Source organism: Protopterus annectens, chromosome 2.part0 (genome assembly GCF_019279795.1).
Source record: "Protopterus annectens isolate FY-2018-M chromosome 2.part0, PAN1.0, whole genome shotgun sequence".
Taxonomy (NCBI): domain Eukaryota; kingdom Metazoa; phylum Chordata; order Ceratodontiformes; family Protopteridae; genus Protopterus; species Protopterus annectens.
The window spans coordinates 1,342,008,227-1,342,035,731 of record NC_056728.1 but is presented as its reverse complement, the minus strand read 5'-3'; the positions used below and the strand labels follow the sequence as shown (position 1 = coordinate 1,342,035,731).

The following is a 27,505-nucleotide window of genomic DNA, read 5'->3' as shown; positions in this document are numbered from 1 at the left end:
CTATAGCTCACTTTTTTTTGGCTATTCTTTAATTTACAAAAAAAAAGTGCATCTTGATATAACAAAGACAGTGGAATATAGAATGATACACAGACATATTTCCAAATCACCGCACTTCTACAATGTACTGTTCTGAACATGGTGCAAATGCACTAGGGAGCCTTTTTGTATTACTATGTACATGCAATGTTTAAATATTTGCGCAGAATATGAAAATGTGACAGCACAATGTATTGTTCTTTAACTTGCATGTGTATGGAGCTTTTCTCCCCAGGCATCCACTGAAAAGGGCCCTTGTGCCCAGCTAGACTTTCTTGGTAAACAAAACAAAATAAAATAAAACACTGATTGTTATACACAGTTTATTTAATGTGTTTTTGTGGTTTTAATAAAGAACAGAAAACTCTGGGTTAACCCATCATGCAAAGCTGATCTACTAAAAATGATTGAACTTTCTTGCAAAGTATTGTCAAATAATATAATAAAGCACTTGATAATGGGAAAGGAAGAAGGTACTGCAGCGTGTTAATACTCAAAACAGAGTGCAGACTGTATCATTCTTTATTAATAATAGTAACAAAGTTATTCCCTTATTTTAACATAATAATTACAACTAAAAATACAAAGAATTAAGGAAAAAATCATTTGTAGAATAACTACTTGGTATGTCTGTCAAAGTTGAGGGGAAAAGAGGTAATCAAATAAGTTCATATGTATATATATATATATATATATATTTTTTTAACTTAGCGAGGCAAACAATGTAAACAGAAATGCGCATTTAATAACAAAAATAAATATATAACAAGCAGCACAACTTTATTCTTATCCCAAACTTAATTTTTTTTACAAGAGTTTGACACATACAAACTGGTGCTTTTCTAAAAGGTGGAAAAAAAGTGTTCCAACTCACATAGTATCAATCAGTATTAAATAAAATTAAGTACTCACCATAACGATGCTCCTGTTTCCTCTCTTCATCCTTCCTCAAACGATGCGTCTCGGATCCTACTTCTGGATCAGTCTTTTGCCACTTCAATGGACTTTGGCTATGTAGCTTGAGCTCCTTCCCCTTACCCATAATCCTCTCCTTAGCCTGGATTACCTCAAATAGAGTTTGCCCTCTAGTCATCTTACCATTCATACACCTAAACAAAGTACCCAATAGAAACACAATTCAACACAAACCACATTCCAATTAGACTAGAAAGACTGAAGCTCATACAGCAAGGCAGGCAGGACATTCTTCAGGACTAACTAGGAGCTAAAACAAAAATTTTTCAAAGCAGGAAGGAGCTGGAGGGCAGGAGGTTGAGGATGGGCAAAGAGGGACCACACAGATGCATCATTATGGAGAGTACATAACTTGTGTATCTGATGTTGTCTTTTTCATCCATTCCTCAACCGATGGGAGTGTGTGTCCAGCTAGAAAAAGAAAACTCTGGGTGGTCCTCAAAAAGGGATATTCCAGAGTACAGCAGAGCCAAATGCTGCCCCATCCCCAAGACAAAATATCCAACTTGCAATGAGCAATAAAGGTAAGAGTGTTGGACCAAGTGGCAGCTACACAAATGTCATCCCTGAAAGCCTTGGACCAAATGGTAGATGATGCAGCCACAGACCTGGTGGATTGAGCCTTAGGAGGTTTAGGTAGTATCAAACTTTTACTCTTATAAACAAAGGAAATGCAATCAGTGAGCCACCTGGCAAGAGTTACTTCGATATTGCCCTGCCCAATTTAGCCTTGGAAAAAAATACAAGCAATTGATCCGATTTCCTGAACTCCTTAGTTCTATGGAGATGGAATCTAGGCTGTGAACATCCAGCAGGAACAGCATATAATTTCCCTTGTTGGAAAATCTTGGAAAGAAAACGGGTAGACTGATGGACAGGTTGACAGCTATTTCTGATGCCACCTTAGTTAGGAACAGAGGGTTAGTCATAAAGGGCACCCTATCCTTATGAAAAAACAGATACCATTGCTGGGAAGAATGTCTAGATTTCTGACACTTGTGTAGCCAATGTAATTGCAAACATAATTTTTTTTCACAATAAAAACTTTAAGACCACCTGGGCAGAGACCTCAAAGGGGGACTGTGTCAAAGTCTGAAGTAGTACTGCTAAATCCCACAAAGAAGAGTAGGGTCCTTAATAGGTAGACAAAGTAAAAAGGTACCTTTAAGAAAGGCCTTACATAACCTCACTGATGCAAGGGAGGAATGTTTTCCCCATGTGAAAACAAGAGATAGCAACAACTTGAACCTCAACGGTAGAATAACTAGTTCCACTATTGAAAATGGAGGCAAAAAAGTCAAGAATAACTGGAAGACCTGCTGAAAATTAATCTAGTTGTCTCAAGAGAGCACAGATGGAAAATCTCTTCCATTTGCTCTTCTAAATCTTTCTAGTAGAATCTTTCTGGGAGGATGTAAGGATACGATGAACCAGGGAAGAAAGCCTGAACTGCCTAGCTATCACTGAAGTAAATAAACCAAAAGGTCAACTTGAGGGTCTAAATATCTGGGTGAGGCATCCCTAATGGGCGAGATAGAAGATCCCGATAAGGCTCCAACACCCAGGGAGGGTGTACTGGATAAAACCACAAGAAGGGAAACCACACAAGGTCAGACTGGGGAAATGAGGATTATTTTGCTTCTCTGCTGAGATGATTTCTGGAGAAACTTGAGAAAGATAGGGGTTGGAAGAAAGGCATAAAGTAAACCAGAGGTTCAATCATAAATCAGAGTCTCTTGGTGACTCCTCTCTGGAAGGATCAGATCAAAGTACCTACTGCACTTTGAATTGAGGGGAGAAGCAAATAGGTCACAGGAAGGTTAGCTCCCTTGACTAAATATCTTTTCTGCACTAACTGGTAGAGAGATCAAGGGAATAACATGGGACCTGCTCGGTCTGTCAGCACAGTGGACTTCCTTGGAATATATGCTGCCTGCAGAAAGTGCTCAGAAGAGATCCCCCATTGCCACACTGTCAATGTTTCTCAACACAAGGGGTAGGATCGGGTCCCCCGCCCCATTTGCTGATATATCAAACAATCAAACTACTTACATGTTGTTCATCTGAACAGCAACCATCCCTGGAGGTAGAACATCTTGAAACACCTGCAAATGCTAATAGGGCTGCTCTCATTTCCGGGATACTGATGTGAAGACTGACCTCCAACTGAGACCACAAGCCTTGGACCATCCTTCACAAGTAATGCCCCACCCCAGTTGGGAGGCATCCATAGTCACTGTGGCCTTGAGTGCAGGAAAGATAAAATGGCAGTCCTGAGAAACAACTTCTGCGTGAATCCACAATGCAAAGTGTTCTTTCCAAATCTTTGTAACTCAAATCTATGTGGTCAGGGGTTGAAGACCTATTCACTATTACACTCCAAGCATCCAGTGCAGTACCCTCATGTGAAAGCTTGCTGAAGGTACCAGAACTATGGCAGCTGCCACAGATCTGTGAAGCTGTAAGATTAATCTGGCTGGACAGGAAGGAAGAGGGAGAATGTGCAATGCTTGGTTTTTCAAGGTGTTTACAACTGTCTGTGGTATTTGGCTTAGTTCACTGTAATGCCCAGCTGAAAACATAGATGGAGCAAGTAATCCCTGGCTAAAGCATTAGAGACTTGGTGGGAGCAGAGAGGAGCCAGTCATCACGATAAGAAAACACCTGGTATCCTAGCAGTCTCAAGTGAGCTCTGACCAATGCCATGCACTTGGTCAACACCCTGGGAGGTGTGGTGAGACCAAAGGGCTAGGCCCTGAACTGGTAGTAACTGGTTCCCAACCAGAGGCATAGGCACCTTCTGGAGTACCTGTCTGTCTATTTTAATGTGACAGTACGCATCCTGGAGATAATGATAATGTCTTCCCATCCTGTTCACTCCTGGAGAGAGTTTCTTTCACCTTGAGGCCAAACAAGGTGGATTCATCAAAAGCAGCATTGATGAACGATGTCTTAAAGAGCTCTGCAAAATCTTAAAGGTGCATCCAGGCATGCCTTTTTATAGCTATTTCTTATAATTCTGAATTTCTGACATTGTTTACTGAGAGACACAAAATTAAAAAGTACAAGGGCAAGCAGCTTAGCAAAAAATAAAGTTTGAAATTGCTGGAAGTGAATAAGAGCAGGATTTCTGGTCTCTAAATTCTTCAATGCATTTGCTATTACACTGTATAATTTAGTTTTATTTAAAGATAGCCAGTGCAATTTTTCTTAAGGCTAAAAGTTAATGTTTTCGGAAAGCACACAAGCTGTTTTTCTCATCTGGAAGGGGAATAAAGATAAGACAAGAATAGACAGAAATTAGTGTACGTAGGAGCACAGGATGTAACATGCAATTTAAAATGGATAATTTTAATTTTAGGTTAAGTAATGCCTATGGGTACAGCTGCCGATATGGAACAATTGGTCCTATCAAGAGGGTTAAACTTCATTATATGAAGATGTACACAGTCTTGTGGGTTTGTTTTAAGTTAATAGGTTATGGGGTATTCTGGGGGGTGCAATTTTTTTGTTTTGTTTGAGGGTTTGTTCTGTAAAATGGACAACAGATTCAAATGGAGATGTCAAGAAACAACCCACCAGGCATTACTGGGTGCATGTAACACAAAATCTGGAAATAAACATTAAAAAAGCGTAGATATATATATATATATATATATATATATAGGTGGGTATAGTAACTTCTCATCATAATGGCTACACCATCCATACTACTTTACAGTGTGAAAGGATCAACATGCATAGACCTGAATTACATTAATAAATGCAAATTGCAAATAGCAATGCTCCAGGAGAAACATTTGAAAAACTGAGCACTTGAATTTGATGAAGAAGAGATTTCAGGATGGATTTTCAGCAGAATATCAGCAACAAAGGAAAGGGGAATAATTGTACTAAATGCTACAGAAGCTCCAACAGTGATAGAAGAGAGGAAAAAGATAATAATGGTAGATTGGTGGTAGTTAACAGGCTACTGGCAAGAGAAGAGGATTACACTGGCATGTATTTTATTTCTCCCAAAATATTTGTGGGCTATATCAGCGTTCAGCGGGGAATATTACTTATAGGAGGAAATGGAACTTGATTTAGAACACTGAGGAGGGACCTAGAAGGGAAAATATAACAAAAACAGGGTCGATTTCTGAAAAAATTTGATACAGAAGATGTGAACTGAGTAATAGAACTTGTAGAGAATTTACATATCATTCCCCAAGCCACAACTAACTAACTAGACAGAAATTATATTTCACAGGAATGTGCAATTGAAAGCTTTGACACTTCCAATCACTACTTCAGATCATGCTTCTATAACAACTAAAATAAAATGCAAAGTAATTCAGTATAAATGAGACACTGGCACTTCCCCACCTACCTGTTAAAAAGAGGAATTAAAGGAATGGGTGCAAGTTATTTGAGAGTTATTAGGGAAGATGGAAATTTCTTCAGAAGGTATAGCTAGTGAGTGGGATAAAATGAAAGTGGAGTTTAAAAACAGGGTAGAAATAAAAAAAATATATAGTTAAGAATTAACAAGAATTATTTTGTGGGGCTGTCAAAAGTTAAAGTATTGTAGAACAAGGGGACTCTCTAAGAACAAGAAAAGGCGCAACTGCAGAGCACTATAGATAAAATACAGGAGTATACGCATGCGTTTAGAAAGTTTGCTGTTAACAAACTGTTTTTGATAACTCCAGAGCACAAAGATTTTTAGCACAATGACTTAGGCCACAGACAGAAGAAAGGGCTGCCTATAACAAGAAAAATAACTACAGATCTTGTAGAACTAGAGATATTTTGGAAATTTTATGAGAATTTGTATAAAGCACAGACATGTGGACATCAAGAAAAAGTACATGTGGAAATATTTATGGAAGACGTAGTACGCCCAGGTTACAGGTAGTTGAGACTTGACAATTAACAGTTAACACAGGAGTGAGATAAAAACAGTGATGCATAACCTGCAAGAAAGCATTCAGGAATAGATGGTATTCCGGAGGAAGTTTGGAAGCTAGGGGGAAAGAATGTTTTGTTCAACAATATTTTAAAGGGAGGGAAAGCACCATCCATCCTGGAAGAAAGCTGTGGTGGCTGTAATACCTAAAGACGCTTACGACCCAGCTTGATATAGGCCCATTTCAACTTTAAACCATGATTATAAAATGTTTATGTCTACAACAGATTAAAGAAAGAATGGCAAAGGTGTTCCAAAATTGATAGATATGGATCAGTGTAGTTTTTTTTTTTTTTTGGGGGGGGGGGGGAGGCAAACATTTGAAAACATCAACAGAACAATGACAACCCAGAAAGTAGTAGAATGAAAAAAAACACCACTATTGTTGGCGACTCTGTATGCGCAGAAAGCATTCAACAGAGTGAACTCAAATTTTATAAGTAGGGCAATGGAAGCATTTGCACTTCCTGATACAAAAATAGAGTTAATTACGAGGAGGCTCTATATTATAACATAGAATGCTCAAAATTTCGAATACTATAATATCGACCCATTTCAGTCAAACAATCATAACATCGAACACTCAGAACAGCAATTTTTTTCCCAGGGAAAAAATTTGCTGTTCCAAGAAACATACACACGCACAACACAAGCACACCAAAACAACTGCAATCACAAACATACACTTAAAATCCTACATCTAACCCTACACTAAACTGTACATACACTACTATCTATCCACTTACCTTAACCCAAACCCTAACCCTAAGGTCCGTAACTCTCACATACTCACCTCACCTGCGCCCTAACCCTAACTCACTTAACCCGCCCCTAACCCTAAAGTCTGTCACTACCGCACACTCACCTCACCCGCTCCCTAACCCTGAAGTCCCTAACTACCGCACACTCACCTTACCCCAGTCTGTTCACTCACTTACCTTAATCCAGTCCATAACCATCGCACCACACTTACCTGAACCCAAACAGTGCTGTAAATAGCGACGCCACGGACCGGACCACCGCAATTTTTCCCTAGGTAAAATGTCGATGTTCCGAGGCTTTGCTATTGTCAGCTTTCGCTCTAAAGGGTTCAATATTATAACATCCGAAGTTTTAAAACTTCGATGTTATAATATAGACCCTTAGGAGGATATATGAGGGATCAGAGGCAAAAATTAAAATGGTAAGGTTCCTCTTTAATAAGTTGTATCAGAACAGAGGAATCAGGCAAGGGTGTCCCCTTTCCCTTTATTTGTGTTCTATTTTAGAACCATTGGCAAAGAAAATAATTAAATGATATAATTGGTATACCATTCAAGAAAAGTTGGCTTTATTTGCAGATAATAGTATTTTGTATCTGATAAAACCAGAAAAGGACACCTCAGTGTTGTGGAACACTCAGGCATTTTCAAGTCTTTTCAGAATATAAAATTAATGAAAATAAAACAAAGGCTATAGGTGTAAACTATGTAGCCACACATGAATTGGTTCAACAACACCCGTATTTATGGGGACAAGATAAAAATCAAGTATTTAAGAGTATGGATTAAAAAGGATTCTGTTATGGCAGCTAAGGATGTGTGAAAAAAGACTAAACAAAAGAGAATATAAAAACTGAGAAACTGGAAAGCTCTTGTTTATGGATATGGATAGGAAGATAAAAGGAGTGAAAATGCTTTCTGTACCTCTACCTTTGTATACAGATCAGCATGTTTTTATCAACTGGATGAGAAGTTGTGGATAGTAATTAATAAACAGTTGAAGACCAAGACTCTTTCCACCAAGGGCAAACGTCCAGTCTGGTGGACCCCAGCCATAAACAAACTTTACAATAAGAGGAGAAAGCTGTTACATGATAGAGCAAAATCCATAAAAGAGAAGACACCCTTGATCATTATTAGTAAAAAAATACGAGCACTCATAAAATCATCCAAGGCCAACTTTGAGAGAAAAATTGCAATAGATTCAAAAGACAATCATAAGGCCTTCTTCAGCTATGTTAGAAACCTGGGTGGAAACTCCCAGATATGCGCAGAATTAGTCCAAAATGATACAAAAATCACTGAACTCACAGACATTGCCAACATACTGGCAGACAGGTTCAGTGCAAACTTCACCCCCAAAAGGAGAGATAACTATCCCAGCGGAGTGTAGCCTCCCAGACATCTCAAATGCGCAGGTGAAAGCTGCTCTCTCTAAAGCTAAAAACACAGCATCAATGGGACCGGATGGTGTCCCCGGCTGTGTGCTACACGAACTCAACGAGGAACTAAACCCGCATATAAGGCAGCTGTTTAATCTTAGCCTTACCACAGGATCGTGCCCAAGGAGTGGCGACGGCAACTGTGGTCCCACTCCACAAAGGCGGTGCCTCTACGGACCCTGGTAATTACCGCCCCATAAGCTTAACAAGCCTGGTCTGCAAAGCTATGGAGAGGATCATAATGGAACTCATAAACAAAGACATAGGGGACTTGCAGACATTGGACCCGACCCAGTTTGGCTTTGTCAAGGGCAGATCATGCCTTTTGAACTTGGTTGACTTCTTCGAAACAGTCACCAGGGCCATTGATGAGGGAAAGGCAGTCCATACAGCCTACCTTGACCTTGCAAAAGCTTTCGACACAATACCCCACTCGGGTATTATAGAGAAACTTACCAGCTTAAATGTAAACCCATATGTCACAAGATGGGTTGCAAACTGGCTAAAGGACAGAACCCACAGGGTTAGAGTTGCTGGCGCCATGTCAGACTCCAAGACGGTCACAAGTGGTGTCCCACATTGCTCAGTCCTTGGCCCCCTGTTGTTCGGCATCTACGTCTCAGAAGTACAGGCAAACATAGGAGGACTATGGCTGACCAAGTCTGCAGATGACTGCAAACTGGGCGCCATAGTGGAAAGTACATCAGACACAGATATCCTTCAGAGGGGTCTCACGGAAACGGATAACTGGTGCCAGAGCCATGGCCTGAAGTTAAATGCCAAAAAATGTATAGTCATACCCTTCGGGAAAAACAAGGTAACCCCAAGCTACCATATAGGTGGCAATCCATTAAGCACAGAAGAGGTTATCAGGGACCTGGGGACCCAGGTTGACAGTGGCCTTTCTTTTGACACTCACATTGCTAAAATGGTTAGAAAGACCTTCTACATTGCCCACCTGATCATGAAGGGATTCACATCCAGATCAAGTGAGGTCATTGTTCCCCTGTACTCTTTACTTATCAGACCAATGATAAAGTACAATGCCCCATTCGGGATGTATCTCACCCGACACCTGCAGCAATTGGAGACACCCCAAAAGTTCCTCACCAAAAGGATAAAGGGACTCCAAAATCTGTCATATGCTGCCAGACTGAAGAAACTCCAGCTCTATTCAGTCGCATACCGCCTGCTCAGAGGTGACCTGTGCCTGACATACAAGGCCATGTCCAACCCGGAATTAATGGACATGCTCCACCTCAAAAAATCCAAATCTACCAGATCCACCAGAGCAAGTGACTTAAACCTTAGCACGGATATAAATAGGATATGCTGGAGGGATAGATTTGTCACCCAGAGACTCCCTATGCTGTGGAATAAAATCCCGGTCCATGTGAGGCAGAGCACCTCGCTGGCTCTGTTCAAGAGAAATCTTGACCGGTGGATGGGAGATCGTAGGTTTACCCCGGGAATCATCTCTGTGTCACTGCTGGACAGAGGCACAACAAACTAATGGGCACAGTATTTTTTAACATAAGGGGTGGCGTAAGCCACAAAACTTTGGGCTAGGCTTATAAATGCCTTAGGGCAGATAGCCTAGTATAAACCTATGAACCTAAACCTATAAGGATTTTATCTGGGAAGGGAAGAGGGCAAGGGGCAAGTGAAATAAGCTGATCCTTCCAAAAGAACAAGTTGGTTTAAGATTACCTAAACTGAAAGAATATTTTAGAGGTACACAGTTAAGCACAAGTTAAGTACATAATCAAGCAGAAAGATATAATTCAAAGTGGAAAAGGAGGAGGATGAAGCAGGAAGGAAATTCAAGAAATCAAGACAGAGTGGGATTTTAGATACATATCCTTAAGGAGAACAGCAGCAGCCATACAGATTATTATATTCATAATGTAGCAGAAGGTTTACTATCAAAAAATCGGAAAAAAAAAAAAAAGTGTACGAAAGTTCGACTTTTAACATCAGAAATGAACATTTCCGTATGTACCTAATGTCGAAAACAGCTGTTAATTGTCGAAAATGTTGCTCGTGACATTTGACAATTAACAGCACTCCCACCCTTCTCTTAACTCCCTACCTAACTAGCCTAAACTCACATCTATGCAGGGGGACAAACTCCCCTGCCCCCCACACCCCCCCCTAACTTAATAGTCCAACTCCAAGATCACACTACAGTGAGGAAAGGGATGTATTTCCCTAACCACACTGTACCACGATCCCCTTACATGAGCGAACGTTATAACTGCGACTGCACAGTCCATTCGCAATGATAACGTTCGCTCACATAACCTGCCGAACTATGAAGTGTTCGAACATATGTTATTCGAATACTTCATAGCCGTGCAACTGCACGGCGAAATATTGATAGTAAACCGTAGCAGAAAGCATTCTAAGAACCAAACCAACATGAGAATGGAGATTGTGCCAATACAGATGAGTGTAATTAGGAGTACACAGAATAAGCAAGAAGGGACTGGAATTTACTGTAGACAGTTATCAAAGAAAACAATGTATTGGGAGCACATAATGAGAGATGGAAAGGTAACAGAAGGGGAAGAGGCCAAGACAACATTTGGACTGCATGCTCCCCTATCAAGGACTGATATCAGACTATAGGCGAAGAAAAAGTGATGGGGAATCTTAACTGAAAAATGTGTTCTGGTAGAGTTTTTAGTTGAATCTGGAACAGAAGCTGCTGTTAAAAAGGGATAATTAGTACAGTATATAAAATATTGCACAACAATAGGAATCAATCAGAAGAGGTTAGAAAAGATTGGGAAGAGAGAGACAGGAGTAAGTAATTCACAAGGAAACAATGAGGGGGATAGATGTATGGCTCCCAAATATGCAATAAAGCCTAGAAGATTTAGGACTTTTGCTTAGAAGTGTTTACACAAGAATTTTTATACCCCCAAAAAACAATTTTTTCCTCAGGTAGATGGCAAATGTGTGTTGGGGAAGAAAGAAGAAACTATGAACACATATTCTGGTAGTGTAGCGAGTTGGCAGACTATAAAAATTCCCCAGCAGAGTACTCTGTCAGAGACAATGGGTGAGCAAATGGGTTTAACTAAGGAATGATTTTTTTTTGAGCTGGGATACAAGATCTGAATTGCCTAGACATAGCAAGGCCTTGTTATGTTTAATTCTGGTGGCTGCCAAAAAAAGTAATTACTAGAAAATGGAAATCAAAGCAGTGTTGCATTTAATTCTGGCAGTTGCCAAAAAAGCAATTACTAGAAAATGGAAATCAAAGTCTAAGCTAAACGTAGTTGAAATAGTGAATATTGTAACAGATAAAAGAACTGGAAGTGGGAATTTTAGAAAAGGATAGGAACAAATTACAGAGGAAAAAAACAGAAATTGTGGGAACAATGCATACAGAATCATTTTTGGTGGAGAAGTGAGGTTTAAGGGAAGGCAGGAATTGATCAATTTATGTTATGCTGGACTGATAACTGTACAAAAGAATATGTGATGTATAATGTTGTGTAACTATGAACATTAATATGTTTTTTTTTCCTTTTATATACTTCATTTCTTATATTTCTCAACAAAATTATAGACTATGACTTTAGGCTGGCTGGCCTGGACAGAAATAGCTTCCTCCTAATGGAGGTTCCATTTATTTTGCTCAGCCTCAGGAAAAGACGGTTACCACATTCAAGAGCTAGTCCTTGTTAAATAAGATGCTGTCTGTTTACAAAAATTCAGTAACAGTGCACTTTCAGTCTCAGTCTTCTGTGTATCACATCATTAGTATGGCCAGAACCGAAACATGCTCCTCCATAAACAAATATTTCCCATATGTTTAGCTTACATACTCTAATTTGCAGTGGATATAAAAAGTGTACACACCCCTGTTAAAATGCCAGGTTTTTGAGATATAAAAAAAATGAGACCACAATAAATCATTTCAAAACTTTTCCCACCTTTAATATGACCTATAACCTGTACAATTCAATTGAAAGACAAATCTATTTGGGGGGGGGGGGATATAAACAATAAAAAAGTACAATAAGCTGGTTGCATAAGTGTACACACCCTTAAACTAATACTTTGTGGAAGCACCTTTTGATTTAATTACAGCATTCAGTCTTCTTGGGTACACACCTGCCCATCAATTAGACAGACCCAGATTAACCCCAAATAAAGTTCAGCTGTCCTAGTCGGATTTTCCTGACATTTACTCAGTTGCTTGCTACAGCAAAAGCCATGGTTCACAGAGAGCTTACAAAGTATGAAAGGGATCTCATTGTTGAAAGGTATCAGTCAGGAGAAGGGTACAAAAAAATTTCTACAGCATTGGATATACCATGGAACACAGTGAAGATGGTCATCAAAAAGTGGAGAAAAAAATGGGACAACGGTGATGTTGCAAAGAACTGGACATCTCTCCAAAATTGATGAAAAGACAAAATGAAAACTGGTCAGGGAGGCTGCCAAGAGACCTACAGCAACACTGAAGGAGCTACAGGAATTTCTGGCAAGTATTAGTTGTGTACTACATGTGACAACAATCTCCCGTACTCTCCATATGTCTGGACTATGGGGTAGGGTTGCAAGACGGAAGCCTTTTCTTACACAGAAAAACATCCAGGTCCAGCTAAAATTTGCAAAACAATACATCAAGACTCCCAAAAGCATGTGGGAAAATGTGTTATGGTCTGATGAGACCAAGGTCGAACTTTCTGGCCACAATTCCAAAAGGTACATTTGGTGCAAAAACAGTTCACATCACCAAAATATCACCATCCCCACGGTGAAGCATGATGGTGGCACTATCATTCTTTGTGGTTGCTTTTCTTCAGCTGGAACTGTGGCTTTAGTCAAGGTGGAGGGAATTATGAACAGTCCCAAATACCAGTCCCTTTTGACCCAAAACCTTCAGGCGTCTGCTAGAAAGACGAAAATCTTCATTTTCGTTTCAACACAACAATGACCCCAAGCATACATCCAAATCAACAAAAGAATGGCTTCACCAGAAGAAAATTAAAGTTTTGGAATGGCCCAGCCAGAGCCCAGACCTAAATCCAACAGAAAATCTGTGGGGTGACCTGAAGAGGACTGTGCACAGGAGATGCCATCGCAATCTGACAAGATTTGGAGCACTTTTGCAAGGAAGAGTGGGCAAATATTGCCAATTCAAGATGTGCCATGCTGATAAGACTCCTACCCAAGAAGACTGAATGCTGTAATTAAATCAAAAGGTACTTCAACAAAGTATTAGTTTTAAGGGTGTGCAAACTTATGCAACCAGCTTATTGTAAGTTTTTTATTTTTTTATATCCCCCCCCCCCAACAGATTTGTTTTTCAATTGAATTGTACAGGTTATAGGTCACATTAAAGGAGGGAAAAGTTTTGAAATGATTTACTGTGGTCTCATTTTTTTATATCACAAAAACAGTACAGTTGTGTATCTACCACAAATGTAGATGTTAGAGTGAATTCAGTGTTGCAGTCATTACACTTGGGTTATCCTGCTGGCAGGCTACACGCAGTCGGCCTGAATTCCAAAGTCCTGGTCCGACATCTGTTGCTGTTGCCTCTTCCCTGACGTCAGTGCGCCAGGGGTATATAAGATGCAGCAGACACCATTTTCTCTTGCCCCAGATGTCAGGTGCCCCCAAGAAGGTAGGCAATATATATTGCTTATAAAAACATACAGTAAAATAAAACCAATACCTTCATCTACAAGCAAATACACCACATAGGTTGTATAGGATAGAGAAATATAGATAAGTCCCAGCAAAGAAGGGGGATGGAGGGTGGATAACCTGGACTGCAACAGTGAATACACTTGAACATCTACATTTATGGTAGGTACACAACTGTACTATGTTCATCGTGTTTCACTGTTGCAGTCATTACACTTGGGTTGAATCCCAAAGCTGAGGTAGGGCGTCTGGGTCTAAATAGGATTAGGAGTGGCTATGAGGCCCTGCAGAACTGCAGTGGCAAAGCCTGCTCTGGATTTAGAGTAGAGAGGTAAGTGATAATGCTTGGTAAAGGTGTGCACTGAACTCCAAGTTGCAGCCTCCAAAATTTCCTTGGTTGGTACTCCTCTGAGAAAGGCTGTGAAGTGGCTGCTGCTCTGGTAGGATGTGGCCTAATATTCTTAGGTACTGACTTGCCATGCTGTGCATAGCAGAAATGAATACAGTGTCCTATCCATTTTGAAATAGTCTGCTTTGAGATAGCCTTTCCTTGTGATCCTGCAGCATAGGCTACAAACAAACAGTTGCTCAGTTTTTCTGAAAGCTTTTGTTTTGTCCAAGAAGTGTAGCTGCCTGTGTATGTCCAAAGAGTGCAGAAGTCTCTCCCCTTTATTCTGGGGATTTGGATAAAATGTTGGCAAATGAATGGTTTGGTTAAGAGCCACACTGGATATTACCTTTGGCATAAATGTTGTGTTTGTCCTTAGAGAAACCCTGTCCGGATGAAAAATGATGAAAGGTTCCACTGCCACTAATGCCTGTAACTCTGAGACTCTTGCTGAAGTTATTGCTAGGAGCAGAGCAGTTTTCCATGATAAAAATTTTATATCAGCTGTATTGACTGGCTCAAAAGGAAGCAGTGTGAGCTTTTCTAAGACATAGTTGAGGTCCCACGTAGGTATCGGTGCTCTCCTTGGCGGCCTTATGTTTTTTGCCCATCTGAGGTACTGTCTTAGCAGTGGATGAGAGAAAATAGGAGGTTCCGTATTGTAATGAGCTGCAACGGCAGAGGCATGGATCTTAATTGATGAGAAGGATAGGCCTTTGTCCAGCATCTCAGTTAGGTATTGTAAAATCTGAGGAATATTTGGAACATGTGGTTCAAGTCCTTGTGCCTGGTTCCAAGCAAAGAATCTCTTCCATTTTTCTGCATAAGATTTCCTGGTGCTGGGCCTCCTGGCTTCCAAAATGACATCCATAATAGCTTTAGAGAGAGGTGTGTTCTGAGTGGCTACATTATCTGCCATGCAGCCAGATTTAAGGTTCTGAGTTGGCTGTGCAGGATCTGATTGATTTGTTGAGTCAGAAGATGAGGAATTTGAGGCAAAGTCCAGGCTGGGCCTGGAGACAAGCTCTTTAGGATTGGGTATCAGTGCTGGCGTGGCCAGTCTGGGGCAATCAGAATCATTTTTGGCTTCTCTTGTCTGACTTTTAGGAGCACCTTGGGAAGGAGAGGCAGTGGTGGAAAGGCATAAACTGTTAGGGTTTTCCAGCTGAATGATAGAGCATCCACTTTCAATGCTTGTGAGTGATAAGTCCTTGTGCAGAATCTCTGTAGTTGGCAGTTGTGAGGGGAGGCAAAAATATCTGTGTCTGGGCATCCCCATTTCCTTGTTAGCATGCTGAAGACCTGTGGATTTAGTTTCCACTCGTGAGAGTCCATGAGGTTTCCGCTTAGTTCGTCTGCCAGAGTATTTCTTTCCTGGCAGGAATTGTGCCTGCAGATGTACTTGATAGGTCAGTGCTGTGTTCCACAAAGTTATGGCTTACCTGCAGAGGGGGTAGGAATGTGTGCCCCCTTGCTTGTTTATGTACCACATAACTGTAGAATTGTCCATCTTTAGTAGCAGTTGTCCTGGATGTAGTAGATCCTTGAAGGCTGTCAGGGCATTCTGTACAGCTAGCATCTCTTTTTGATTGATGTGAAGATGCATTTGGTCTGCGGGTCACGTGCCCTGAATACATTTTCCTGCCATGTGTGCCCACCAGGCATAATCCGATGCATCTGTTGTCAGTGTCTGCCTGGCTGTGGGTAAAGTGAAAGGCTGTCCCTTGTTGTGGTGACAGGCCAGTGCCCAGCATCGAAACTCCTGTTGCAGGCAGGGAATAAGAGTTATTATTGTTTCCAGGCTGTGGCAATGTTGAGTCCAAACACTTTTTAGATACCACTGTAGCTTCCTCATATGCAGTCTTGCATATGGAATTAGCAGGATGCAGGATGCCATGAAGCCCAAAGCCTGCAGAATTTTTCTTGCAGGTAGCTGGGTCTTTGTTACCATCATTTGAAAGTAATGAGTCCATTGCCTTTGGTTGTCTGGTGTGAGATAAGCCATCTGGGCAGTTGTATTTAAGCTTACACCCAGGAATATTATCTCTTGAGAGGGCACAAGTTTTGATTTATTTTTGTTTACTGTGTACCCTAGGCAAATTAGTAATCTTTACAAACGCCAGATGCTTTAGTAGAATGTCCTTGCTCTCTGCTTGAATAGGGCAGTCGTCCAAGTAGGGATATATTTGAATTCCTTTTTGTCTGCAAAATGCAATTACTGGTGCCAGGCATTTTGTGAAGACCCTGGGCGCAGTAGACAAGCCAAAGGGCAGTGCAGAGAATTGGTAATGCATTGAGCCAGCTATGAATCTGAGGTATATTCTGCAAGACTGTCTGATTGGGACATGCAGGTATGCCTCTTTGAGGTCCAAAGTAACTAGCCAAGCCTTCTTGCCCAGCATGGGTAGATGTTGCTGCAGTGTCAACATTTTGAATTTTGGAATGTCCAGGAAAGTATTTAGGATTGACAGGTCCAGTACTGGTCTCCAGGCTTTGTCCTTTCTGGGTAGTAAGAAAAGTCTCGAGTAAAATCCTTGCCCCTGTTCTTGCTGTGGTACTTTTTGAATAGCTCTCATCTCCATGAGAGCAGTAATTTGTTTTTGTGCCTCTGCTCATTGATTCTGTGGCAGGTCTGGCATACCTTTTGATCTTGGTACGGTGTGAAAGTGGAACCTGTAACCCTGAGAAACAATATTCAGTACCCATTTGTCCTGGGTGATCATGTGCCAATTTTGTGAGAAAAGTGCTAGTTTTCCCCCTAAGGGTGCTGCCAAAAGGTAAGTGCTTGGCGTTTGTAGAGGGAAGTTATTGGGACTGTTTCCTATAAGGTTGTGATTTGTTTTCTCTGCCTTTGGGGGCTGAAGCACCCCATTGTTTAGGCCTGCATGAGCCTTGGGGCGGAGATCTGCCTCTAGGGTGTCTGTATCTGCCTCTTTGTGGCCTGTCTGACACTGGAAAGGACCAATGTTTAGAAGGCCAATTCCTGCTAAATCTAGGTGGCTGAACCTGTATGAAATCCTTTACTGTCTGCATTGATTTTGCTTTATCCTCCATTTTCTTTAACACCTAAAAAACAAAGTATCATGCTGTAATGGAGCATCCAATAATTTTGCTTTAACATGATTAGGTAAACTTTGTTCTTTTAACCAAGCATGCCTTTGAATGACAGAACCTGTAACTGCGGCTCTGCAAGTAGCCTCTAATGAATCAAAACCACATTGCAGAGTATGCTTTCCCACTTGTTCAGCTGCATGCAATAAATCCTGCATTTCCTTATTGTCAGGACATTCTGAGGTTGTAAGCATTTTCTGTTTTAGCAAAGACATTAGGTATTGTTGATATTTAAGCATGTGAAACTGGCAGTTTAAAGCCCTTACAACTAAGGTAGCCGAAATGTAAACCCCCCCCCAATCTATCCAGTGCTCTAGAATCCCTATCAGAGGGAACCGGGTTTTTTTGCAGTGGAAGCCTTGACCCCTTTGGGGCCCTGAGAAATTGTTTCTGGGTCAGCAGCAGGGTTTTTATAAAGACATTTATGAGAGTCTGGGACCCTGTAGTACCTATCAGGCTTGACTGGTGCAGGGGTTAAAGAATCAGGAGACAAACTGGATTCAGAAAAAACATCATCAACAATATCTAGTACAGGGGGGATAGCAAGGGGCCTGTGCTGAGGCAATAAAAGAAAGTCTCTGAGCCTTTACTTGGATTCTGAATAATCCTGGCTCTCCCAATGGAAATGCTCCCCCATGGTGTGCAAGGTTTCCCCTAAAGAGTAATCCTCAGGAGGAGAGGCTGAAGGGATAGTCTTCAGCGTCCCAGAGTCCTCATAGGGAGGAAGAGAATATCTCTGTTCTGAAGAGGAATCAGAATAGAAACCTGGTCAGAGGAGTCATAGGTCAGTGTCTTGCCTAGGCCTTTTATCAGGAGGGGGATGGGAACCCCTGATCAAAGTAATTAGGTCCTTGGCCATTTTAAGCATCTGTTTCTTTGGCATGGATGACTGTCCAGGAGAATGCTGTACTTGTTTCTTTGTCTTTAAAGGTGCTTTAGACTTTGCCTTGGCTGCTGAAGTGGACCTGATAGTAAGCTTTGTAGGTCTGAAAACACCCTCAGAAGCCGATGCCTGCTCAGCGGCTCTGGACCCATCTGAGGGATTAGTTTCCATAGGCCCAATACCTTGAGTTTCTAGAGGCCTAGTTGTCTCCACGTGGGAGTCGGAGGCGGCCTGTGGCTCTGAGGTAGCGTGCGTCAGGGGCTGCGAAAGCGCCTCACTGAGAACTGGCGAATGGCCTAGAAGAGGCTTCGTCGTCGGTTTTGGAGCTCGGATGCATGTCCTTTTCTTTGTCTTTGCGTTTTTTATGAATCCGGTCTTCGGTTGTTCCGACGGCATTATGTAGTTAAACCTTCGGCCAAAGTAATGTACAGCAAAATCAAACTGACGCTTAACAGTGCGTTGGTTGAATCTAGCACAAAACCGACAATTAGCAACGTCGTGGTCAGGGCCTAGGCAAGGAATACAGTAAGAGTGAAAATCCTTATGAGGTATTTGCTTCCCACAAGAAATACAATTGTTAACTTTTACTGACATCGGTTCTGGAGCAAGAAAAAGTTTCTGCAAAGGGGTACTTAACTTTATTGAAGACTTCGGTTCTGAAATTCAATTTCGAAAATCTCAGGAGTCGGCCTACCGGCACTTGCGAACTGCTTTTTCTTCGGGCACCGCGCGGCAAGAAAGACTGAAGAAAATGGCATTGGCTGCATCTTGTATACCCCTGGCGCACTGACTTCACGGAAGAGGCGACAGCAACCGACGCCAGACCACACTTTGGAATTCAGGCCGACTGCGGGTAGCCTGTCAGCAGGATAACCCAAGTGTAATGACTGTAACAGTGAAACATGATGAACATCTGGCATTTTAACAGGGGTGTGTACACTTTTTATATCCACTGTAAATGACATTTTCCTCCAGTAAGGTCTGCTCCCCCTTTTTGTGCATCCATAGAAAAGACCCTCACAGATATTAAGATCCATGGTACATAAAAAGTACAGCTATGTACACTTACTATAAATGTAGATGTTAGAGTGTATTCACTGTTGCAGTCATTACATTTGGGTTATCTGCTTGCAGGTAGCCCTCAGTCGGGCTGATTAACAAATTCTTGTGTCCTGCATCGGTTGCTGTCCCTTCTTCCATGACGTCAGGTTGTCAGGGGTATAAAACATGCAGCCGACGCCATTACATCAGTTTTTCTTGCCCCAGATGTCAGGTGCCCCCATAATGGGAAGCAATTAAATGTAAAAATTCAATGATATACCTCCAACAAAAAAGTAAATATACCAAAAAGCTTTTAAGCATAGTAGAGGAAAGTAGACGTATAGCCGAGGAAGTTAGGGGGCTGGAGGCAGGGTAACCAGGACTGCAACAGTGAATACACTTGAACATCTACATTTATGGTAAGTGTACCCAAGTGTGCTATGTTCTTCGTATTTCACTGTTGCAGTCATTACATTTGGGTAGATTCCCACAGCTATGGTTGGGAGGAGGAATTTAGATAGCATTAGGACCAGCTATAAGGCCCTGCAGTAGCAAAACCAGCTCTGGATTTAGAGAAAACTGGCAAATAGAAATGCTTGATGAAAGTATGTACAGAACTCCAGGTAGCAGCTTCTAGGGTGTCCCTTGTAGGGATGCCTCTGAGAAAGGCTGTAGAGGTAGATGCAGCCCTGGTGGAGTGAGGTCTGATCCGCGGTGGGATAGGTTTTCCATGGTGCTTATAGCAGAAATTAATGCAATGGCCTATCCATTTAGAAATTGTTTGCTTTGAAATAGCCTTCCCCTCTGCCCCTGCAGCAAATGCCACCAGCAGTTGTTCAGATTTCCTTTGAGGTTTAGTCCTGTCCAAGTAGAATCAAAGTTGTCTGTTCACATCTAAGGAGTGCAGTATGCGTTCCCCTTTGTTCTGTGGATTGGGAAAGAAGGTTGGCAAATGAATGGACTGATTAAGAGCCACACTGGATACCACCTTGGGCATGAAGGACAGATTGGTTCTGAAGGACACCCTGTCCGCATGAAAGATGATGAAAGGCCCCACTGCCATGAGGGCCTGTAATTCAGATATCCTTCTTGCTGAAGTGATTGCTAAAAGGAAAGGTGTTTTCCAAGAAAAAAAATTAAGTCTGCAGTAGCAGCTGTCTCGAAAGGAGGTAGAGTGAGTTTCTCCAAAACAAAGTTAAGGTCCCAGGCTAGGGTTGGAGCTCTTCTGGGTGGTCGCAAATTTTTGGCCCCTCTGAGGAACTGCTTGAATAGTGGATGAGAGAAGAGGGGAGGTTCTGTGTTTTAATGAGCTGAAATGGCTGAGGCGTGAATTTTGATGGAGGAAAAAAGACAGGCCCCTGTAAAGCATCTCAGTTAAGTATTGTAAAATCTGAGGTAAATTGGGTGCTGCTGTGTTCATCCCTTGAGAGTGGTTCCAGGCACAGAATCTTTTCCATTTTTCAGCATAAGATTTTCTAGTACTAGGCCTCCTTGCCTCTAAAATGATATCCATCACAGGTTTACTGAGGGATGGTAAAGGAGAGATTAGGTAATTAGCCAGGCTGCTAGGTTCAGTGTTAGAAGCTGAGGGTGCAGAATCTGGTTCTCCTGCTGAGACAACAGGGAAGGAGTCTAAGGCAGGTGCCATGGGGCTAACCGTGACACACTGCGCAGGAGGGAGTACCAGTGTTGACTTGGCCAGTCTGGTGCGATCAAAATCATTCTTGGTTTGTCCTGTTTGATTTTTAGTAGTACTTTGGACAGCAGAGGCAGATGGGGAAGGCATACATTGATAGGTTTTTCCAGCTGAAGGACAGAGCATCCACTTTCCAGAATTGTTTGTGGGGAGTCCTTGTGCAAAATTTGTCCAATTGGTAGTTCTGGGGAGAGGCAAACGGGTCTATCTCTGGGCTCCCCCATTTGCTTGTCAACATGTTGAAAATTGTTGGTTCTAGTTTCCACTCATGTGGGTCCATGAGGTTTCTGCTTAGTCCATCGGCCAGTGTATTTAATTTTCCTGGCAGGAATTGAGCTTGTAGGTGCACTTGGTAGCACAAGGCTGTGTTCAACAATGCCATGGCTAGTCTGCAGAGGGGGTAAGAATGTGTACCCCCCCCCCTGCTTGTTTATGTACCACATAACAGTGGTGTTGTCCGTCTTTACTATTAGATGTCCTGGAAGAATGTGGCCCTTGAAGGCTGTCAGAGCATTCCGTACAGCTAACATTTCTTTCTGATTGATATGCAGGTGCATTTGACTTGGATTCCATTTGCCCTGAATGTACTTCCCTGCCACGTGAATCCCCCATGCATAGTCTGATGCATCTGTTGTTGGGGTTTGAGCGGCAGGGGGTGGTGTGAAAGGTAGTCGCTTGGTTTGGTGGCAGGCCTCTGCTCACCAAAGGAACTCTAGGTGCAAGCAAGGTATAATAGGAATCATTGCTTCTAGATCCTGAGAATGTTGACACCATAGGCTTTTTAGATACCACTGTAATTTCCTCATATGCAGTCTTGCATATGGAATAAGAAGAATGCAGGAGGCCATGAACCCCAAGACTTGCAATATTTGTCTTGCAGATAGCAGGGTTTCTGTGGCAACTTGTTTGAAGTAGGTTGTCAAATGAATTTGTTTTTCTGGCGTGAGGAAAGCCATCTGGGAAGTTGTATTCAAGCTTGCTCCCAGGAATATAATTTGCTGACAGGGTACCAGGTGTGATTTTTCGTTTATGGTGTACCCCAGACAAGTTAGAACCCTTTGTACAAAGGCCGGATGATTCAAAAGTATGTCCTGGCTTTCTGCCGGAGTTAGACAATTGCCCAGGGTATGGATATATTTAAATATTTCTTTACCTGCAAAATGCAATGACTGGAGCTAGGCACTTTGTGAATATCCTGGGCACAGTAGATAAGCCAAAGGGCAGTGCAGAGAACTGATAGTACGTGTAGCCTGCTTTGAAGCATAGGTATCTTCTGCAAGATTCCCTGATTGGGATGTGCAGTTATGTTTCTTTTAAATCTAGTGTTGCCAACCAGGCATCTTTGCCTAGCATAGGAAGCAACTGGTGAAGAGTCAGCATCTTGAACTTTTGAATCTCCAAAAAGGTGTTTAGAATAGACAGGTCCAGGATAGGACACCATGAATTGTCCTTTCTGGGTACCATGAAAAGTCTAGAGTAGAACCCTTGTCCCTTTTCCTCGTCTGGTACCAACTGAATAGCCCCCATGCTTAAGAGACAAAGTACTTGCTTTTGGGCCTCTGCCCACTGACTTGGGAGGTAGATCTGGCCACCCGCTTGGTGTTGGCAATGTGTGGAAGTGAAATCTGTATTCCTGGGACACTATATTTAAAACAAATTTGTCCTGGGTAATGAGTTCCCAGTTCTTTACAAGAGCAGCAATCTTTCCCCCAAAGGGGCAGTCAGTTGATAAGTGCTTGGAGATTTTAAAAGAAAGTCATTGAGACGGTTTACCATGGGGGGAGTCAAATTTGGAAGTGGAGGCCCCCCACTGCTTAGTCCTGTGCGTACCCTGGGACTGCAGCCTGGGAACTCTGCTGGATCTGGGTTTGGACTGAGGAGGTCTGGAAGAGGCAGGAAAGGACCAATTCTTGGAAGGCCAATGCCTGCTAAATCTTGGAGGTTGTACTTGTAAAAAATATTTAACAGTTTGCATAGATCTTTTTAAGAACTTCTTCTGCCTTGTTACCAAAGCCGGTCCTGGTTTAGTGGAGCATCCAGTAGTTTTGCTTTTACATGATCTGGTAGGGACTGCTCCTTAAGCTAAGCATGCCTTCTAAGTACAGACCCAGTTACACCTGCCCTGCAAGATGCCTCTAGAGAATCAAAACCACATTACAAAGTATGTTTTCCAACCTGCTCAGCTGAATGCAATAAATCCTGTAAATCCTTATTTTCAGCACAATCAGGAAACATCATAATTTTCTGTTTAAACAATCCAATAATATGCTGCTGATACTTCAACATATGAAACTGGAAGTTTAAGGCCCTAACGGACAAAGTTGCAGAAGTGTACCTTCTTACCCCATCTATCCAGTGCCCTGGAGTCTCTATCAGAGAAGGGTAGGATTTTTGACAGTAGTAGCTTTAATGCCCTTGGGCCCCTGTGAAATGGTCTCAGGATCCGCAGTAGGATTTTTGAAAAGGAACTTGTGAGAGTCAGGGACCCTGTAATATCTATCAGGTTTCCTGGGAGCAGGAGGTAGAGTGTCAGGGGCCAAGCTAGATTCCGCAAATGCATCAACAACAATGTCTAGTACAGGAGGTATGGCTAAAGGCCTGTGCTGGGGCAGGGGCAAGAGATCCCCGAGCCTCTTTTTAGAATCAGAGAAATCCTGACTTTCCCAACGAAAATGCTCCCTGAGAGTATGCAAGGTTTCACCAAAAGAGAAATCCTCTGGGGGGGGGGGGGGGAGCAGAGGGAATGGAGTCCTCAGCATCAGAATCCTCAAAGGTAGGCAAGGGTAAATCCTGGTCATCAGAGGAAACAGAAAATTCAGAATCCTGGTCGTAAGTATCATAAACAAACTCAGTCCTAGGTCTCTTAGAGGGGGAAGGCTGGCTTCCCCCGATTAAAGTAATAAGGTCTTCAGCCATTCTTATCATCTGTTTTTTAGGCATAGAGGCCTGACCATGTGGTCTGGGCCTCATGTTTTTTAGGCATGGTCCGAGATTTAGGCCTTGAAGAAGATGGCATCAGTTTAATATGCAAGTCCATTGGCCTGAATACAGAAGCCGGTGCCTGCACAGCGGCTCTGGATCCATCCAAGGTAGAGACATCCGCAGGTTCGACAGTTGAAGCATCTCGTGGCATACTGGACTCTGAATGGGTCTCAGTAGAGGCCTGCGAATCAGAAGTAGCGGGCATCAGGGGCAGTGAAAGCACCTCATTGAGTACCGGCGAACTGGCGATTGGCTTAGGGGAAGCATCGTCGGCAGCTTTGGAGCTAGGCGGCCTGTCTGTCTTTTTTCGGAATGTTGGTAGTTGGATGGCTGACTGGTCATATCAGGATAATTGAACGGAGCAGCAAAATATTTAGAAGCATAAATATACCGACGACGGATAGTTCGTGGTTTAAATAAGGCACAAAACCTACAGCAAGGTACATCGTGGTTAAGGCCTAGGCAAGGAATGCAGTATGAATGAAAATCTTTATGAGGTATTTGCTTTCCACAAGTAGTGCAATTATTTACTATTGGTTAAGAGCAAGAAAAAGTTTCCCCAACGGGGTACTTGGCTTTTAGTTGAAGGCTTTGGTTCTGAAGCTCGAAAACGAAAATTTCAGGAGTCTGCAGGCTGGCACTTGCAAACTGCTTCTGCTTCGGGAACTGCACGGCAAGAAAGACTGATGTAATGGCATCGGCTGCATGTTTTATACCTCTGACGACCTGATGTCATGGAAGAAGGGACAGCAACCGACGCAAAACCCAAGACTTTGTTAATCAAGCCGACTGAGGGCTACCTGCAAGCAGATAACCCAAATGTAATGACTGCAGCAGTGAAACACGAAGAACATCAATATGAATGCAACAAAGGGGGCACTAATTGGAGTGACCATCACAAATAAAAGTGCCCTTATTCAAATTTTGTAAGCCAAGTTAAAAAAAAAAAAAAAGTTTAAAAAAAAAAAAAAAAAGTTTAAAAATCAAAATGAAAGCAATCACAAATTAATTGTCAATAAAAAGTACAGTGTGCCACCACACTCCATTAACAACTGCAATTATATTTTGAAATCCCCCTTCTCCATAAAAAGCATGAAGGAGCTATAAACTGCAATTAAAAACTTAAGAAAATATATTTTTCACAATACCACGATGCTTTAGTAATAGTGTAGCATCGCCAAGTGGTTTGTATTTTTTCTAATGTCTTACATCATAAAACAGCCCAACAGGGCGACCATGCTGGCAAATTTCTATTTTCTAGACAAGACTTCTTTATTCCATGAAGCAATCTGTGATCCCATAAAATTACTTTAGACAGGAAAAAAAAATTCTTTTGTCTTGTATTCCCTATTCCGGTCCAAAACAAGTTATGAGATTTCCTACTTTGACTGTCGCCAACAGTTTCAGCGGACCTTTTTTGAAATACTTCTTTTGATTTCTGCTAGCAGCAGACATCTGAATAGCATTTTTAAAGTTTTTTTGAATGTTGAAACTAAAATCTTGATAATGCAACTGCTTTTGTTTAACACAACTAGTTCCTGACCTTGTTTTCTGGCCGAGGTGGGGAATTATAGGTTCTTAGGGTCACTGGTAATTAGTGGGATCAGTTTGCAGACCATTGCAAGCCTAGCCAAAAACTGTTACTCAAAACTTCAGAAGTTCCTTCCAGCTTCAAGGAGGGCAAGACATGATGGACCGAAGGAAAATTTCCGGCTGTCCATCCCATTATTTAGGTTTACCTCGAAGGTTGCAGAGGTGCTGCATAACATGTACAAGATGTTTGTTCCACAGGTGAGTGGATACATTGGGATATGAATCTACCATGCCAACTTTTTATTTATCCGCTGATGGTTTAGTTCCTTTAATTAGGTATTTAAGATACCATTTGTTCTGTGAGGAAATTGGAAGGCAAAGAGGGTTGTATCTTTCATGTCTGGAATGGCTACACAAAGATTTTCACTGTGAAGTCTATAACAGACGGATAGGCTGCCAGTCTATCCTGATAAAGATTTTTGAGGCTACTGATCTTTTCAGTTATGAATCTCTTGAAGTCTGTCATGTTAAGTGATATGTTTGGATAAATACATGCCAAAAGGTGCACTGTATTCAGTTACGGGTCTGATGGGATATGAGTAAAAGGGAATTAAGTGTTTTTTGGAACAAGTGGAGTTGCCTTTGTAAACTAGATGAGTCAGATAGAAGGGTTTCTTAACTACTGTGCAGACCTGATGGTCAAACAATAAAGAATTATCAACCACAGCACCAAGATCACTTAAGACAATGTCTGATTGGTAGGGTGTGTCAACTATATGGTATGTGAAAGGTTTTGTTTACCAAAATTAGCTAGGATACATTTTTTTCACATTTAATTTTAGACCATTGTCCTTGTACCAGTTAACATTGTCTAACCCATGTTGGAGCAAGATTCAATATAACACACAATTTACAGTGGACTGCAAGCTTAGATAACAACAGGGCAGGAGTGTTAGCCTGAAGGTTTAAGAAATAGATGTCAAATAGGAGAGGAGAAGGCTCAACATTTAATACACCACTCAACTTTTTTTGCTTTCAAAGTTGGCACCTGTGACTGTAATCACATGGATTCTGTCAGACATTCAGTTAGCTATCCACCCCACAATGGAAGGATTGATGTTCAGATTTAGAGTTTTGACAATAACACTTTTGTGGGAAATACAGTCAAAGTATTTAACTAGGTTCAGATATATGCACTGCATAACCACTATCATAGGTTGGTACTCAGCTATCAGCCCTAGGGCCTGTACTAGCCTAGCCATAACAATTCCCTCTCTATTTCTTCCCACAATATTTACTTACCTGGACCCCTGTCTAGCAGGCGACTGACGTGATCCCCAGGATAAATTTCCTATCTCCCATCCAGTCATCAAGGTTCCTTTAGAAGAGGGCCAAGGAGGCGTTCTGCTCGACATCCATGAGCAATCTATTCCAGAGTATGGGGAGTCTCTGGGTCAGGAACCTATCCCTCCAGCATGTTTTGTTTATTGTTAAGGGCAGATCCTGCCTCTTAAACCTGGTTGATTTCTTTGAAACAGTCACCAAGGCCATTGACGAGGGGAAGGTGGTCCACACAGCCTACATGGACCTTGCAAAAGCCTTCGATACAATACCCCACTCGGGCATTATAGATAAGCTCACCAGCTTAAATATAAACCCCTATGTCACTAGATTGGTTGCAAACTGGCTCAAGGACAGAACCCATATGGTTAGAATTGCTGGAGCCATGTCAGACTCCAAACCAGTTACAAGTGGCGTCCCACAAGGCTCAGTCCTGGGACCTCTCGTTCGGTATATATTTCTCGGAGGTACTGGCTAACATGGAAGGACTGTGGCTGACCAAGTTCGCAGATGACTGCAAACTGGGCACCATAACAGACTTTCCAGCCGACACAAGCATCCTACAAAAGGGCCTCATAGAAACAGACAACTGGTGCCAGAGCCATGGCCTCAAGCTAAACGCCAAAAAGTGTATAGTCATCCCCTTTGCCAAAAACAAAGTGCCCACAAATTACCACATAGGTGGTAAT

At 42.0% G+C, this 27,505-nt stretch overlaps 1 protein-coding gene across 1 annotated transcript in view; it reads right to left on the bottom strand.

The window, feature by feature from the left end:
* Positions 1–27,505, bottom strand: part of UBA5 (ubiquitin like modifier activating enzyme 5) — a 443,420-nt gene that overhangs the window by 242,345 nt on the left and 173,570 nt on the right. The window lies entirely within an intron of this gene.